Below are 17,970 nucleotides of genomic sequence, written 5' to 3'. Positions count from 1 at the left end.
AGTTAGTTTCTAAATCTAGAAATAGAAAAGAAAAATTAGTTTCTAAAAAAATGAAGAAAGTTACTAAATCTAGAAATAGAAAGTTAGTTCTAAAAAAAAAATTAAGAAAGTTTCTAAATATAGAAATAGAAAGAAAAGTTAGTTTATAAATCTACAAATAGAAAAGAAAATTTAATTTCTAAAAAAAAATTAAGAAAGTTTCTAAATCTAGAAATAGAAAGTTAAGTTAGTTTCTAAAAATAAATTAGGAAAGTTTCTAAATATAGAAATAGAAAGAAAAGTTAGTTTCTAAAAATAAATTAGGAAAGTTTTTATCCTAGAATTAGAAAAAAAAAATAGTTTCTAAAAACAAAAAAGAAAAGTTTCTAAACCTAGAAATAAAAAGAAAAGTTAGTTTCTAAAAACAAATTAGGAAAGTTTCTAAACCTAGAAATAAAAAGAAAAGTTAGTTTCTAAAAATAAATTAGAAAGAACCCTAACTTCAAAATAGAAAGTAAATAAATCCTAATCTTAACTCAATTCCAAAACTAATCAAATCCAAAAAATACAACTGTCAATCCCCGGCAACGATGCCAAAAACTTGTTCACAACCCCAAGTGTAGGGTCATGATGTAACAATAATCTCGATAAGAGCGAGGTCAAATCCATAGGGACTGAAACTTGTATGTTTCTGAAATTAAATAGAAGTAGAAGTAGAAGAATATGTGAAACTAATTTTAAAGTATTTAAGAGAGTAATTGTGAATAGAGTAATTAAAACTAAGAATTTAAAGGTGGGAACTAAGGTGCCAAGGAACCACTTGTAATGATCAGAGAGCCCTCTTGCTTGATTCAAGTAACACAATTAGAATTGGAGTCCTATCCTATCCAATTGAAAAATATATCAATAAAACCAAATCTGAACTTCCATTAACCTAATTCTCAATGAAAGAGAACTATGATAATTGGCAGGGATTCCATCACTAAACCATGCCCAAGAGACAATGGCAAACAACAGGATTTACCAATCTCATAATCTCAAAGTAGGAGAATTGTAAAGATTAGGAAGGATTCCATCACCCTACAATGCCCAAGGGACGATGGTGAACAACAGGACTTACTAGTTTCATAATCTCAAATCAGGAAAAGAAGATACTCAAAGCTATTGCAGATCTATTGTAATTTGAGTCACAATAAACCATTAAAAACTTAAAGTATTCCTTAAATATCAAATTAAAATCCATGGAGTTCAACATAAACATGAATCAAAGCAATAGAAACTTCTCATCATGCTATAAGCTTCACCTTTTAGCCCTAGTTAAAAGGTTTAGCCAACCATAGATATAATTGGATCTAAAACCCTAGAGGAAAGCATGAAAACAACTAAAGAAAAAAGAAAAACTCTTGGCGATGGCTTCTCCACCCTTTTGCTCCACTCCTTAAACTCTAGAAGATGCCTAGGAACATCCTAAGGAGTCCTATTTATAGTTGTAGAACTCCAACTTTCGCACATAGTTGGAAAACTCTAGAAACCGCCTCAAATTTATGCAGTTTTCTAAAATAGACTTCACTCTGCGCGATTTCCTAAAATAGACTTCACTCTGCGCAATTTCACAAAATGACCCAGAGTATTAAAATATGCTTTTTAGGACGATTTCAGGATTCCTTTTCTTCACTTCAAATCTTTGATTCTCTTCATTCCTCACTTGGTTTTCTTGGATCTTTGGCATGTGAATTCCTCAATCTTGGTCTCCTAAGATCCATCCCTTGCTTTGGTGATTCTTGAGCATCAAATCTATACTTTTAGCAATATTTTCAATCCAAGCTCTTAAATTCACCTTACAACACAAACATGAGTAAAATAAAACTTTAAGCATTATCATATTTATAAAACCAAGATATAAATGGGAGATAATATGCAATATTTGACCCTCAATAAGTTTACAACCCAAATTCCCTTGGAATCGATCTCAAGTTTGGTCTAAGTCAATGATCAAGAGGTACAAGAAGTTGTCAACCATAATGATCTACTCCACCCATCTGACATGGCTGATTTAAATGTGAAGGATGAGCCTCTTTCAACCGACCCTTCCAATTCTTATGAGGCATGTTTAGACCACTCTCCTGATTTAAATTATATTATAGTTAGGGAGATTGACAAGTTGCTCGATAGGACTCTGTAATTTGAAACCACCCAGTGGAGGCCACCATCTGAGTTGTCAACCCTTGATGATACATTGCCTTTACTGAGTAGTACCAATGAACAAAGAATCCACATCAATTCTTTGCCTACTGATCCTCGATATACCTATGCAGGGCAAGGCAAGATACATCTAGTGATGATTTATTCTCACCAAAATGAAGAGCAAGAGATCATGCTTCCATCCACTTCCAGAGACGATGGAATCCTTAGGCAGATCATGACAGGCTTCAATGCGGAGACTGAGTCCCTTTCAACTGAATCACTCAACTCTCCAAAAGAATGCTTGGCGCACTTTACAAATTCAAATGATCCCATGATACAAGATATAATGGATGCCTTGCAAGATAATATCTCGGTAGTTGTTACTAACCGAGAGAACCCTTATTTTGAAGCCCCTCCTTCCACAGATCTTGAAAATTCGTCATCAAATGAGGGAGAGCTGAAAATTGAATCAAAGTCTGAAACTTCGAAATGTGTTAAGACTACACCACCTACTAAGAATTTTTTTTAATTTCATCTACTTGTAGTCTTTGATTCACAATATTATGATAACATTGAAACTTTTTCTATCACAGGTGAATCATATATACTTTGGACACCTTAAGATATTAAAAAGAAACCTTATGCTGAGGTCCATAAATTTCTTTGAAAATTCTTGCTCCAAGGCATCCAAGCTTGTTGCAAAAGGGGCTTTTGGATGATCTTGTTGAGAAATCTACTAAGGAATTTATCAAGATACTGGCCGGAGGAGGAACCTTGCTGCATGACTGAGTAGCTTTCCCCTGCTTTCCTAGTTTAGGTTTATTGCTTTCATATGATTTAGGACTAGGATAGTTTTCTTTCAATTGTTTAGTTTTTGTGTTAATCCATCTTCGCACTGAGATCATTAGAAAAGCCTCAAAATTCTTTATTCAGGTATTATCTTTCCATCACTTCCCTTTTCTTTTCATTGCCTCTTTTGCATTACATTCTTATTTCTTTTACATTGAGGACAATGTAGATTTTAGGTTGGGGATGGGAGATTAAGTAAACTAATCAGTGTTTTCTCAGATTTGAGCAAAAAATTTTAAATTTTCAATGTTTCAAGTTGAAATTTGTTTGGGAAGTGATGACTTGTGTATTCATGAATGCTCTGAGTATATAAGATAGAGATTGATCAACTAAGTAGTCTATCACCTAAGTCCTTGCATGTAATTGATTATGAGGAAGTTCAAATATTATGTTAATCTAAATCACAAGACACAGTCATTTTACTTTCTATAAGTCATGCTAAAATTTTCGATTGTTAGCATGTGAATCATTGATAGATGGTGAGAGTCAAGTCTAGAGAATTTTATCCACCTTAAAAGAAGAAAAGAAGCAGTTAAAAAATAGGAGATCAACAAAAAAGGTCATGTACGATGAAAAAAAAAGGAAAAGAGTAGAAAAGTTTGTAAAAATAAAGAATGAATAAAAATTGACTGTCGATATAAAATCAAAAACTAGAAAAGGAAGGAGAAGGGGATAAGTTCGGAATCAGTACTTGAGTTTCGAACTAATCTTGAAGTGATGAGCATGGCTAACATGATGAGAAGATAATATTTTTATGAGAAGTTGATTTTCACTGAGCACATTGAAAAATATGATATATAGACTTATACTCTGATTTGATTGATAAAGAATTTACTTGATAGTTCACTTATGTGATTCAACTCTGGGTTTTCAAAATCTTACTTTCGTATCTTAATTCTACTCATTCATACTTGAGTGTACAAAAGATTGTTTTCTTAAAGAGATTTTAGACATTGAGCATTGAGGTTTATTTCATACATACTTTACTCGGGACTAGCAAAATGCTGGTTGGGGATTGTGTTAAGGGTCAAATATTGCATATTATCCCCCGATTATATCTTGGTTTTATGAACATGATACTGCTTAATGTCCTATTTTACTCATGTTTGTGTTGTAAGGTGAATTTAAGAGCTTGGATTGGAAAAGGTACTAAAAGCATGAATTTAATGCTCAAAGATCACCAAGGCAAGGGATGGATCTTAGGAGACCAAGATTGAAGAATTCACATGCCAAAGATCCAAGAAAACCAAGTGATGAAGGAAGAGAATCGAAGACTTAAAGTGAAGAAAATGAATCCTAAAAATTGTCCTAAAAACAAATTCCGAGACCAGAAAAGTCTAATTCTGGAAAACTGCTAAAATCACCTTCAATCATATCGAAGGTACTTGAACGAATCGAAGATTATATCGAAGGTACTTAGATGTATCAAAGGTGGAATCGAAAATTATAGGATTTTTAAGCCAAACTCACCGGACAGTTCTAAATCAGTTTTGATGATATTGAAAGACCTTCGATGCATCGAGGCTTATATCGAAGATCATATCAAAAGACCTTTGATGTATGGAAGTTGTTACACAGATTTTACGTGGACTGCATAAATTTGAGGTGGTTTCTAAATTCTTCCAAGTCGGTACGAAAGGAGGTATTGCTCAACTATAAATAGGAGTCCCCAGGGAATCTCTGAGGACCATCTAGGGTTTGGAGGAGCAAAGCACAAGGGTGAAGAGCCATCACCAAGCATTTTTCTTCCTTTCTTCCTTAGTTTTCATATTTTCTTCTAGGGTTTTAGATCCAATCATGTCTATGGTTGGCTAAACCTCTTAGCTAGGGCTAAGAGGTGAAGCTTGTAGCGTGATGGGATGTTTTTATTACTTTGATTCATGTTTATATTGAACTTACTTTAATTCTAATTTGATATTTAAGGAATACTTTTAGTTTTTAATGATTTATTGTGACTTAAATTACAGTAGATCAGCAATAGCTTTAAGTATCTTCTTTTCCTGCTTTAAGATTATGGGATTGGTAAATCCTATTGTTTGTCATTGTCTCATGGGCATAGTTTGGTAATAGAATCCCTGCCAATTATCATAATTCGCCTCTTCTGAGAATTAGGTCAAAGGAAGTTCAGATTTAATCTTAATTGCTATATCTTCCGATTGGATAGGATAGGGCTTCAATTCCAATTGTGTTACTTGAATCAAGTAAGGAATCACCCTGATTGCTACAAGTGGATCCTTGAAAACCCTAGTTCCCACCTTTGAATTCTTAAGTTTTTAATTAAACACTTCATAATTACTTCCTTTTTATTCCCAGTTTAGATTTAGATCTTCTTCTAGTTTTGATTCTAGTTACTTTCAGAATACACACGAGATTAGTCCCTATGGATTCGACCTCGGACTCACCGAGATTATTACTACATCGCGACCCTACACTTGGGGTTGTGAACAGTAATGCCCCGGTTCTCAAAACCCAAGTATATTACTTGTTTTTCGAAAACCCGAGTGTTAACTTTTAAAGATAACCCAAATTTCACGTGTGTGTGTATATCTTTATTTTTTTCTTTTTCAGAGTGAGCATTTAAGCGGAAGAGGAACATATCAAGCATAAGTCCAAATATTCGAGTGGCTGCCCGAAGGCTTATACAAACTAATGTATCACTGCTAACAAATACAAGAAGGAAATAATCTAACATTGAAACAAAATAAAATGTTGCTAAACTTGAGCTGCAAGATCACACCACTTCTCTCGGGCATGTATAGCTCTACATTTCTAATATTTATACCATGTTCCTTATCAACCTGAACATGAGTATCATTTAAACCACCTGCATGGCTTGTATAGTTAAATATTGAAAGAATGAGTGGCCAGCTTAGTGTGAATTTCTCTCAAGATTCCACACTGTCGCATTAGTTAAGTATAGTTTAACAAGCATAATTAGTAGTTCACATCGCACAAGACATTTGATAAGTCTTGTTTAAATGTATAAATGCATACATAAGCTCAAATACTTGGGGATGCACATCTAGTTGGAAAAAAGTCACCCAAGGAGAACTAGTCATCCAGAAGAATACTCAAAAGTATGCCTAAGGAGAACTTGTGTATCACCTCGTCCATTCTGTATCATTTTTTATGCATATGTAGATGATGATTGATGCCCTTAGCTAGACCTGGATTGGTCATTCATAGTACAAACCTAACTGACTGGAACCCCAAGACCTCGAAACTTATTTCATATTGACAGCCCCATCGCTGCGATTGCGTAGGTACCACCCGTGCGTTTGTACGATACTCCATTAGTGAGATATGCCATGAAGAATTATTAATATATCATATGCGCAAGGTACCATGTACTCCATTCCACACATGTGCACAACACATGCCATGCACACATGTACATGCCACACATGGGTGAGAGAATCTCTACCCATGTGTGTGATGTCACACACCCATACCTCTCTCTCTCTCTCATGTACACCTCATGTCAACTCTTTTCCATGCCACACCTTAAGCATGACATCATCACACTATGCCATCCCATGCTCCTTTAACCCACTATTAATTACAAATCATGAATTAATTGTCATAATCCTAATCTAAGCTAACCAAGATCACATTAATTGAATCTAACCACATTTTAACAATTTCTCTACAAATAGTCCTTCATCCCTTAGCATTTTCCCATTTTCTACACATGGAGAGAGAGAGAGAAGAGTAATCTTAGTGGGCCATCAACTCCTCCAATCTCATCCCTTCCATCCATCTCATCCATCAAGGTGAGTACACCCCCTTTTCACTTAGTCTTTTCTTTATGGTTTGGATAATGATGAACATGATGATAACATGTTGTCGTTATTGATGATGATGATGATGTGGGACCCGTTGATTGTGGCCCCACTATGATGTTTAGTATTCATCCAATGTCCATAACATTCCAAGACCTAGATGAAGGGAATACATGAATATCAAGTTGACAAAAGGGCATGGATCCACTGTGATGTTTTTAGGCCATCTAAACCATCCAAATATGGCCCATTGGGCTGGCCAAACTCACACACACCCCTCACACCCTCCATAAAATAAATAAATAAATAAATAAAATAAAGAGAAGTGGACGTTGTTGCTTTTAGCGTCCAAAGGACGATGTTGCAAGTCGCGTCCCTATTGCTGCTTGAAAGAAAAGAGGCGTTGGGGCTGTGGGTCCACAACTGGCCCCGCCCATGTTGTATGTATTTAATCCATGCCGTCCAATCCAATTTCCCGATTCATTTTAGGCGTTGAGCCAAAAAATGAAGCTAATCCAAATCTCTGATAGGCCACACCATCAAAAGGATTATTTTAATAATGATAGACTGTTATGGTCCACTATGATGTTTGTGTGTCAAAACATATTGAATATTGGACTTATTACATCTGCCCCGGGCCATAAAACCCAGCAGACGGACTGGATTGTCCTGTTGTGGGCCCCATATTTGAAAAACCACCAAAAAATACAAAAACAACAACATTAGACGCTGTTGCTGTCAGCGCATCTGACGTTACAGTAAGCAACGTCCTGCTACTGACGCTAGAAGGAAGTGGGCCCCACCACAGGCCCCACCTTGATGCTTGTCGAGCATCTACACCGTGTATTTGATGGGTCCCCTTTAAAAATGGGTCACCCCTAAAAATCAACCGTACATGGAGTTCAGGTGGCCCACACCATCTAAAATCATGTGAAGACCCATTGAATCCCTAAGTTTTGTGGGTCTGATCATGAGGTATGCTTTATATCCAAACTATCCATCCATTTGGGGAGATGTCTTAAGGCTTGAGAAGAAAAAAAAATTAAAAGAAAAAATAAGACGGATCTAACTATCAAGTGGGCCCCACTACAAAAGTAGCAGGGATTGAACATCTACCATTGGAACCCTTTTGGGTCAAAAGTTTTGGACCAATATGAAATTTGTTTTTCTCCTTAATTCAGGTCTTTGTGACCTCATGAACAGATTGGATGGACAATAAACATTATGTGGGCCCAGTGCATTGTTATCCCCACTGCTATTTGTGTTATGGTCCAAATAATCTTTGGATATGATTCATTTTTGGATAATTCTATAAAATGATCTCTAAAAATAATAAAAATAAAAATAAAAATAGATGAACTATGTATATGTAATAAATACATCACTTTGGGACCCATGTAACTTTGATCTCCTTGAACCGTTCAAACAACTAGGAGCTCGAGCATATAAAAATACTCGCTACGGTCCACCTGAAATTTGGATTCATCTGAAAACTTGGACTGACCCCCTTAACCAAGTGGGACACACATAATGGATGGGCTAGATTCATGAACCACATCTCTGTGAGCCCAATAAATAATCATGAATGTTTTAATAGAGGGTAATCCTCTCAATTTTTGTGTGTGGTGTAGCCCACATGTGCCACAGATTGACTTGATTTTTAGCCCCAGGCTCACGATGGATTGGTGGCCCATTAATTATGCAAATTGGATTGATATGTGAATGGTCCAGATCTTTGTTAAAATTTCTATATATTAATGATGTACAATCATGTAACCATGTAGTGCATGGACAGCCTAAAATTGATACAAGTATGATGAATGGATAGCCCCATGAGCCCTGCCGCATAGAACCCATTGGGAATTCTATTGATGTGTACACCCGAGTCGGTTTGACCTAAGACCTATGCCATTGCGACCATGTCGTCGCTACGATTTCGATGTCGCATCTCGTGCGTCAATCTGACGTCTAGATCCCAAGATATGACCCGTGCATGATCATAGCGGTGGACCGCACATTGTGGGCCATGTTGTACACGTTTTCCTATAATCATAATGAGGATGATGTCATCCTAGGGATGACATCACCCTATTCTACAACCTAACCTACCCCCCTACCTAGCCTACCCTATAAATGCTCTCATTTTTTTTAAAACTCATTATTATAAGCTTTTACAGCCCATCCTTTCACTCTCTCTATCATCTCACTTTCTCTCTCTTCTTCACTTCCATTGCTAGCCATGGACGTCCCAAGCAAGCTCCATTTCCAGCCCTCTTACCTTTAGATCCCTCCTGATCTAACCCTTAGAAGCCCATCTCCACCATTGGAAGGGGTCTTAGGAGGTTTATGAACCCATGGGAAGAAGAAGAAGGAATAGATCATGTGGGTGCTTCTCTCTCTCTCTCTCTCTCTCTCTCTCTCTCTCTCTCTCTCTCCCCTATTTATGGCCCACCTGATGTGCGAGTTTATCCACGCTGCCCGGAAGTGGGACAACCTTGCCGTCCATCAAACAGGGCTTACCCTGCTGACCGTCCGACAGTACCATTGTTGCCCCTTTTTGGGCAAGCCCTGGTTAAAGGGAAGCCATAAATAGCAGCTTGATTCTAAGCTGGGTGGGCCACCTATGTGGACCCCACTTTGATGAATGCGTTGTATCCATGCTATCCCATTATGGGACCCATTTTGTTGACGTCCAGCAGCATTGCTGCCTGGACTGTTTTGGAATAGACCTTGGTGAAGGGAAATTACAAATATCAATTTGTTTCAAAATGGGTGGGCCACAATAACGTGGACCTCACCTTAATATATGTGTTATATATATCCTCAGTTGTCCAGCTATACGACCCAGATTTGACCCGATGCACCATGGTAGCAGCAGATTCACCTGCTGACTGTCGGGATAAAAAGGAAAACACAAATAGTAGCTTGATGTTGTAGTTGGTGGGTCCCTCACATGGACCCCACCTTACTGCACGTGTGTACCACACTGTCCACCCAGTTTTCCTGATCATCTCAGGACCTCAGAGCTGGACAGATCCAACAGAGCAGGACTGTCCGGCAGTAGAAGACCATCTATTGTGATGATGCGTCTGTCCATCCTGGCCACCGTAATGTTATTTACCCTCTAATCTAAGGAATGTGGGGCTCACCATGATGTGTTGCACACATCGTCCATCCATGGCCTTGATCATGGTGCTTGCATTATTTTATTTACTCATTTATTTATCTTTGCTTTCCATTCTAGCCAGATCTTGTGCCCACCTAATCCTGACCGTCTAAGGTGTAGGACCTCCAGCAGTAGCTGCTGCTAATAATATCAATATTTTAATATATATACTCAGTACATATATTGTGATGGTCACACGTGTGGACCCACCATGCTTTATACGCTAGGTCCCCACCGTCCATAACGTCCAGAGAGTCTGGACGGTGGGCATTATCTATAATTATATTATGTTATTATATATCTTATCATAGTATATCATATTATATTATATTATATTATAAATATTATAATATATATAATATTTATATATGTATGATGAGAGTAGGATGGTAGGGTGGGCCACGTGCGTGGGACCCCACCTGGCAAGTGGATTGGCTAGTGAACCTCACACAACAACGGATTCACGTCAGCAAGTGGTGGACCCCACCGTTTTTGTGAGGTGCCATCAACCGTCCAGCACACTGGACGATTGGGATCCACCATAAAAGGATATGTTTTATCCATCGTCCATCTAGACGGTGGCATATGGGGCCCAACACTGATGGGTGCATCACATTCAAGCCGTCCACTCATCTGCCCCACCTTGATGTATTGTTTAACCCACACCATCCATCTATGGCCCCACACGCAGCTGCTGCTGCTACTGCGTCAGCAAGACTGTTGGTCCCGTATGATGTTTGGGTTACATCCACACCGTCCATCCATGTGGACCCCACCATCTTCTTAGTGGCTATACTGACAACAGCAAGTTCAGAGGGCCCCACAGTGGCATGTGTTAATCCAGACCGTCCATCTGGACGGTGGGCCAGTAGTCATTGCTGCTGCCTATCGATGTCAACAAGTTATGTGGGGCGTACCTTTGATGTATCTGTTTGGTCCACACCGTCCATCTAGACAGGGTGTGGGATGCCACCATGATATTTGTATTTCATTCATGCAGACCGTTTATCTGCAAGCCCACCTGCAGCGTGCAGGGCCACACCTTGATGTATTTATCCTATATCCACTTCGTCCAGCCGTGGACCCCCACTTGCTACATGTGTGAGAACCACCATGAATTATGTATTTCATCCACACTGTCCAATGCTTGGACAGTTGCTGATCGTGCTGGAAATGGATGGACGGTGTTGTGGACCACCATTATGTAGGTTTTGATCCACACCGTCCATTTGTGTGGGCCTGACCATGATGTAGGTGTATTATACACGCTATCCAGCCATTAGACGGGTGTTAATGTGCATGAACAATGTTTAAACGGTGTTGACTTGCAGGGTTAATGGTGGGCCTGCTGTGATGTGTGTGCGGTCCACACCATCAGCGTGGGACAGTGTTGGGCCCACATGATGTATGTATGTTGTATTCACACCGACCATTCACGTGGCCCCCATGTGATGTACGTGTTTTATCCAAGTTGTCCATTGATGGGCCCATTTGGAATAAGCAAGGCCCAACCCATTGAGACATATAAGTCCATTGAGTGGCCCATAGGTGTGGCCCATATGTGTGGCCCACTTGATGTATACGAGGCCCATTATGTGGCTGACTTGATGTATATGAGGCCCGTCGGTGCGGCCCATGTGAGGTGGCTCACATGATGGATACGAGGCCCATTATGCGGCTGACTTAATGTATATGAGGCTCGTTATGATATGTTTGAGGCCCATGGGTTAGGGCCCATTGTGACGTATTCCAGCCCATGGGACGTGGCCCATTTGATGCATATAAGGCCCATGTGTAGGGCCCGCCTGTTGTGTAATTATGGCCCACATGCCGAGGCCCATTGTGATGTATACCCGGCCCATATGATGAGGCCCAATGTGATGATCCAGTGTGATGTATACTAGGCACTGGTGTGAGGCCACAAGCTTACTATATCTTTGGCTCTATGTGGGCCACTCCTTGAGAGCATGTTGGTTGAATGTCCACATTGATGGGCAATGATGGTTTAATGTCCACATTATTACCTTCCGTTAAGCCTTGATCGGCCGATCATCGAGGCATCGAGGTCAATCCTGATCGTCGTGGCCGATTGCCGATCCGATTGTTGTGACCGATTTACCGATTCTGATTATCGATCAATCCCAATTATTGTGGCCGATTGGCAATTCCGATTGACGTGACCGATTTGCCGACTCTGATTATCGATCGATCCGATTGTCGTGACCAATTTGCCGATTCTGATTATCGATCGATCCGATATGTCGATTCTGATTATCGATCAATCCGATTGTCATGACCGATTTGCCGATTCTCATTATCGATCGATCCGATTGTCGTGACCGATTTGCCGATTCTGATTATCGATCGATTCGATTGTCGTGACTGATTTGTCGATTCTGATTATCGATCGATCCGATTGTCATGACTGATTTGCCGATTCTGATTATCGATCAATCCTAATTGTTGTGGCCGATTGCCGATTCCAATTGACTGACCGATTTGCCGATTCTGATTATCGATCGATCCGATTGTCATGACCGATTTGCCGATTCCGATTATCAATTGATTCCGATTGTCGATGCCGATTATTGATACCGATTATGAGCATATGATAGCATAACATCATGATACATGCCCTTACGTATCATCTACATGCTTGTTATGAGATGTGATTGACCATTGCATATGTCATTGGGCATGTTGTTATGAGACTCCCTGATAGGCAGAGGTTATCTTACATGAGCACACGGTATGCGCAAGATTGATGCATGACTGGATTGTATGACTCATGCATCTTGCATTATGATTACTGTACGCCCTAGCGACATCAGAGTCGTAGCCTCCACGGACATATCGTGGATGGCCAGATGGGACACTGGAAATTTGTTCTACATGGGGTACTATAGATATCCCTGAGTGAAAGTCCCTAAACCCTCTTGGTTCCAGAGGTTGCTCCAACGTCTAGACCGAGTGGATGCATGAGCGCATGAGGGCCGTATACCATTAGGCCGCGTCTCCCACTATGTCGTGGTCGGTTGGAAGGGGGTGCGGCCTTACATGCCTGAGAGGAGGGGGCAATGCTAGGCTGAGTCTAACCAGCTCGAGGAATGGGTCCACTATCGACGAGCCGAGCCCGATATTGGCAGGCGAATAGTGAGGTCTCTTCCACTCACCTTGTTGTGCGCGATGGGGCGGCAATCTGGTTTGGAGTGTAATAGACCCCGGTAATGATCCCAGAGATGAACTGTACTGATATGTGGATTTAGTGAGCAGGAGTTGCATACTTATTCATGCATTCATTCATTCACTATCCACTCGAGTTGGTAGTGCACAACTATTTATTACGTGTGCCTTCGCAATGACAAGGATTTCGGTTGGGGTGCGCGACTAACCTAAGATCAGGAGTTTACCACATTGAGTCTGACAAACAAAATTTAGGTATGGGACTGGTTTGGATAGAAGTCCCTTATGATGGACCCCATAGCCTACGATACTACGTACTATTATCCCGACTTCGCACTCCAGTATGGTCATTCCATTTACACCGCATATTGCATAACATTCGCGGCATACGACATTTTGGGCTATTGTGTCTCTGCATTTATATGGTTTAGGTACGGCTGACGTTATTTGTGTTACTCATCAGGAATGTATATTGTATTGCATCCTCTGCATCTGATATTTGGCTATCTATGATTCCTCATTTGCATAGTTGTTCTATATTGCGTATTCTGACATTGATTGACTCATGGACTTATCCGTATTTTCTCTTACTCTGTTATCGTATGATCTTGTCAATATTCCTGCTTACTCTAATAATTCATGATCTTATCAATATTTCTGCTTATTCCGATATTGTATGATTTATGGATTACCAGTATTTCTGGTCTTATATAATGATGTCATTATGTTGAATACTTGGCACTTACCTTGTACACACACTTACACCACCCTCTAAGCTTTCTATAAGCTTATGCATGATAGATGCGTGCAAGTGATATTAGGTTACAGCAGTGTTGAGCTTGGAGCATGCGGCGATCTTCTGGAGCATGGTTTTTATTTATATATTTCCTTCCAACATTGTAATCAACTGATTATATTAGTGGATATGTGATGATGATGTTGTCTTTGTGAATTGGGTAATCTTGTGGTTATGCTTATTGTGAGTTAAATGTATAAAAAAAAAAAAAAATCATCCTTGTAGGATCCCAGGATCGAAATCTAGCGTATGGACGTTGGGGCCGAGAATGGGGTACTACGGAGGCTGTCGGCACAGGATTTGGCAATCGGGATTCATGTGAATCTGATTTTCAGGTTTGGGGCGTGACAACATGCCCCAATGATCTGCCTGGGTTTGCCACTCCTAGTTGAACTCATGCGATATGTAAGTTACAGGTAATGTCGCTCACGGTCACTATGGTGAGGCTCTTCACCCTAGGTAGGCCGACAGTACGGGAACGGTATCCCATATCACCATGCTCGGCTCCTAAAACTTAGGGATCATATTGCTAATGTTTATTAATATACCTTTTAATGGTATTGGGGTATTCTAGATTCAGGCAGTTGTGATCATACATGGTGAACATACGGGGTTAGCCGGCTATTAGACGAATTCGATTGACTCGGGTGAACCATGACATAACCAGCATTGGGTGCAAGCATCCCACGTAGTCCAACTACTGTCAGTTGTCCGCGTTTAGCCTAGATCAATCGAATGAGTCTGGGGTGGCCAACCCGATCCGAGCCACCCCCATGTTCAACGATTATTAACTAACCCGGACTACTCAAGTAGTCCCAATCATCTAATAATACTAGGAAATTAACAGCAATGATTACCATGAGGAAGCATGAATAATGAATCAAGTAATTCTACTTATTTGGGAATTTTAGCGAACGTGCAAGCTTCATCATAACAAAAATGGCATTTTATGGAAAGTAAATCGAAACATATATACACATGTTGGGATGCAATCCCCCATTCACAAACACAAACCATTAAATGAGGCACAATACTTGATAAACAGTAACCTAGGGATAATGGCATACAGTTTTGGTTAGTTCATCCGATCAGGACTTGCTCCTAGGGTTAGGGTCTCATGGGACGATTGCTAATGCCCTACACCAATAACTAGCTTGTAAGGGTTCATGCAACTCAATTACACGACCCAATCTCATAAGAGGGATTCGCCTATTACCTCTAGTCGTTGCCAGAGCAACTCTCATGATGCAGTCTGGTCATGATCAAGTTGCAGGCTGGAAAGGGATGGGGAGTACCTTTCCCTAATTGATCCATCTTCCACTCTTCGTCCCCCTTCTATTTCCTCTCTCTCTCTCTCTCTAACTAAAGTTGAAAATTCATATGGAAGTGAGTGGGTGGAAATGGGGGGCTATTTATAGTGCCAGAATGTACACAAATAGCCCTGACAACCCTTTACTTAATAAAATTACCCTGGGGGAGGTTGTTTTCGACTTATGGGGCCACCTAGGGGCTCACGTGCTCATCTACACCATGGGGTAAGTGCCTTGTTACGGAATCCATGTTTGGGCATAACCGTGCGATGATCGAATACGCAAATCATCTGTGAGGGCCCTATTTTCAATCAACAGTTGTTAATGTTTGATCAGGGCTGCAACTATATGGATATGTGTGGGGAAACATTCCTAACCCGCATCTCGAGTTTGATCAAAATCCAACAGTCTGAAAGTCACAACTTTGTGAAAGAGCGGAGAGCTCAATTCACTTAAACTCTGGGTTTCTGCTTAAGTTATTTACATATCCCATGCACTCGGCCTTCGGCGATGTTAAGAAATCCTAGACACCATCTTGTCTCACCTCCCACGATGGACATCGAGCCCGGTGAAACAAACATTTCCCTATAGTTTCGGCCTTAACGGGCCCTTAGTGCATGGTTTAGCTCCATTACGGTTAGCCGGGGCAATTCTAGGGGGAGAAAATCCCTGAGGCTCCTTTCAGGCCTGGTTACCCTTAGGGTTAGCTATTTTTGGTACATGCACCATCCACGATCCGCAGGAATGGTTATCTGGCCCTAACTACCCCAACTTCCCAGAATTTACTTGTTTTGCCATCCTAGTTTGACTGGCACAGTCCTGGTGCGGTTCCGCTTATGGACACACTAGGTTTCAATGTGGATTTGTCACGGACGTTACATCAAACCTGTCCGGTAAGGTCGCTGGACCAAACTCGACCCAACTCAATGACTAGTGAGTCAAATCCACTCGACTCGGCAGTTCGATGCAAGATAATCCCTACCCAAACTCTCTCTCTCTCTCCCTCTCTCTCTTCTTCTTCTTCTTCCTTCTTTCTCTCTCCTTTCTTCTTCTCTTTTCTCTCTTCTCTTTCTGGCTGGTCTAGCAATGGACGCCAGACCTGACCTATAGCCCAACCCAGACTGAACTTGGTTAACTCAGAGAAAACTCGATCGGACTCAGCACAACTCGGTGTGGCAAGGAAAATGACGTTCTCCTTTTCTCTCTAACTTCTTATTTTTAGTAATGGGATGCCTTAAAAATAGCCTTTTATAGGCCCTAGGACACTCTAGAAGAATTGATGGTTATGTTGAGTATGAAATATTGCATATTTTCCCTATTTATACCTTGGTTTTATAAACATGATAGTGCTTAATTGATTTAATTATGCATGTTTTTATGTGCGAGGTGATTTCGAAAGCTTAAGGTGAAATTGATGTCAAAAGGAAGACTTATACTCAAAAGATTACAAAATGATTTAGAGATTTGGAAGTCATTAATGAAGAATTTACATACTAAAGATCCAAGAAAACTAAGTGAGGAATGAAGAGAATCAAAGATTTGAAGTAAAGAAAAGGAATCCTGAAATTATCCTGAAAAAATATATTTTAAAACTCTGAGTCTATTTTTGAAAACTGCGCAGAGTGCGTAAATTTGAGGCGGTTTAAACTTTGAGCATATTTTGAAAAACTGCGCAGAGTGAGTAAATTTGAGGCGGTTTCTAGAATTTTCCAACTTGGTGCGAAAGTTGGAGTTCCATAACTATAAATGGGACTCCCTAAGATGCTCCAAAGTATCTTTTTAGAGTATGGAAAGGTCTCAAGGAGCATAACAAAGAGGTGAAGAAACTTTCAAAGAGTTGTTCTTCTTCCCTAGTTTATTTTTCATGCTTTATATAAGAGATTTGGTTTCAATCATGTCTATGGTTGGCTAAATCTCTTAGCTAGGCCTAAGAGGTGGCTAAGAGGTGAAGCTTGTAGCGTATTTAGATGATTATCTTGCTTTGATTCTTGTTCTTATTGAACCTCATTGATTTATAGTTTGATATTAAAGGAATATTTTCATTTTTTATGATTTATTGTGATTCAAATTGCAATAGATGTTGTGATAGCTTTAGATATATTCCTTTCCTATTTTAAGATAGTGAGATTAATAAATCCCGTTGTTCACCATCGTCTCCTGGGCATGGTAGGGTGATAGAATCTCTTCCAATCATCACAATTCTTCTCCATTAAGAATTAGGTCAATAAAAAGTTCAGATTTGATTTAAATTGCTTTATTTTTCAATTGGATAGGGTATGACTCCAATTCCAATTGTGTTCCTTAAATCAAGTAAGGTAGCATCTTGATAGGTACAAGTGGATCCTTGGCACCTTAGTTCCCATCTTTAATTGATAGTTTAAACATTATTCACAATTACTCTCTTTTATTCTAGAATTCAGATTTAGATCTTCTTTTAGTTATAGTTCTAGTTCTTTTCAGAATACGTACAAGTTTAGTCCCTGTGGATTCGACCTCGTTCTTACGAGTTATTACTACATCGCGACCCTACACTTGAGGTTATGAACAGGTTAACATCTAGTTTAAATGTAAAAATCCTAATTTTAGGACATTAGGTAGATTTTATTACTGACCATGCACTCATCTGATTGCATGACTGTAATCTAGCCATACAGATAGATTTTCAGTGTTGAGTGCCACACATTAGACGTCCCAGATCATTATGTGGGACCCACATGCAGA

Source organism: Magnolia sinica, chromosome 4 (genome assembly GCF_029962835.1).
Source record: "Magnolia sinica isolate HGM2019 chromosome 4, MsV1, whole genome shotgun sequence".
Classification (NCBI taxonomy): domain Eukaryota; kingdom Viridiplantae; phylum Streptophyta; class Magnoliopsida; order Magnoliales; family Magnoliaceae; genus Magnolia; species Magnolia sinica.
The sequence above is the reverse complement of the archived record's forward strand: the minus strand, read 5'-3'. Positions refer to the sequence as shown.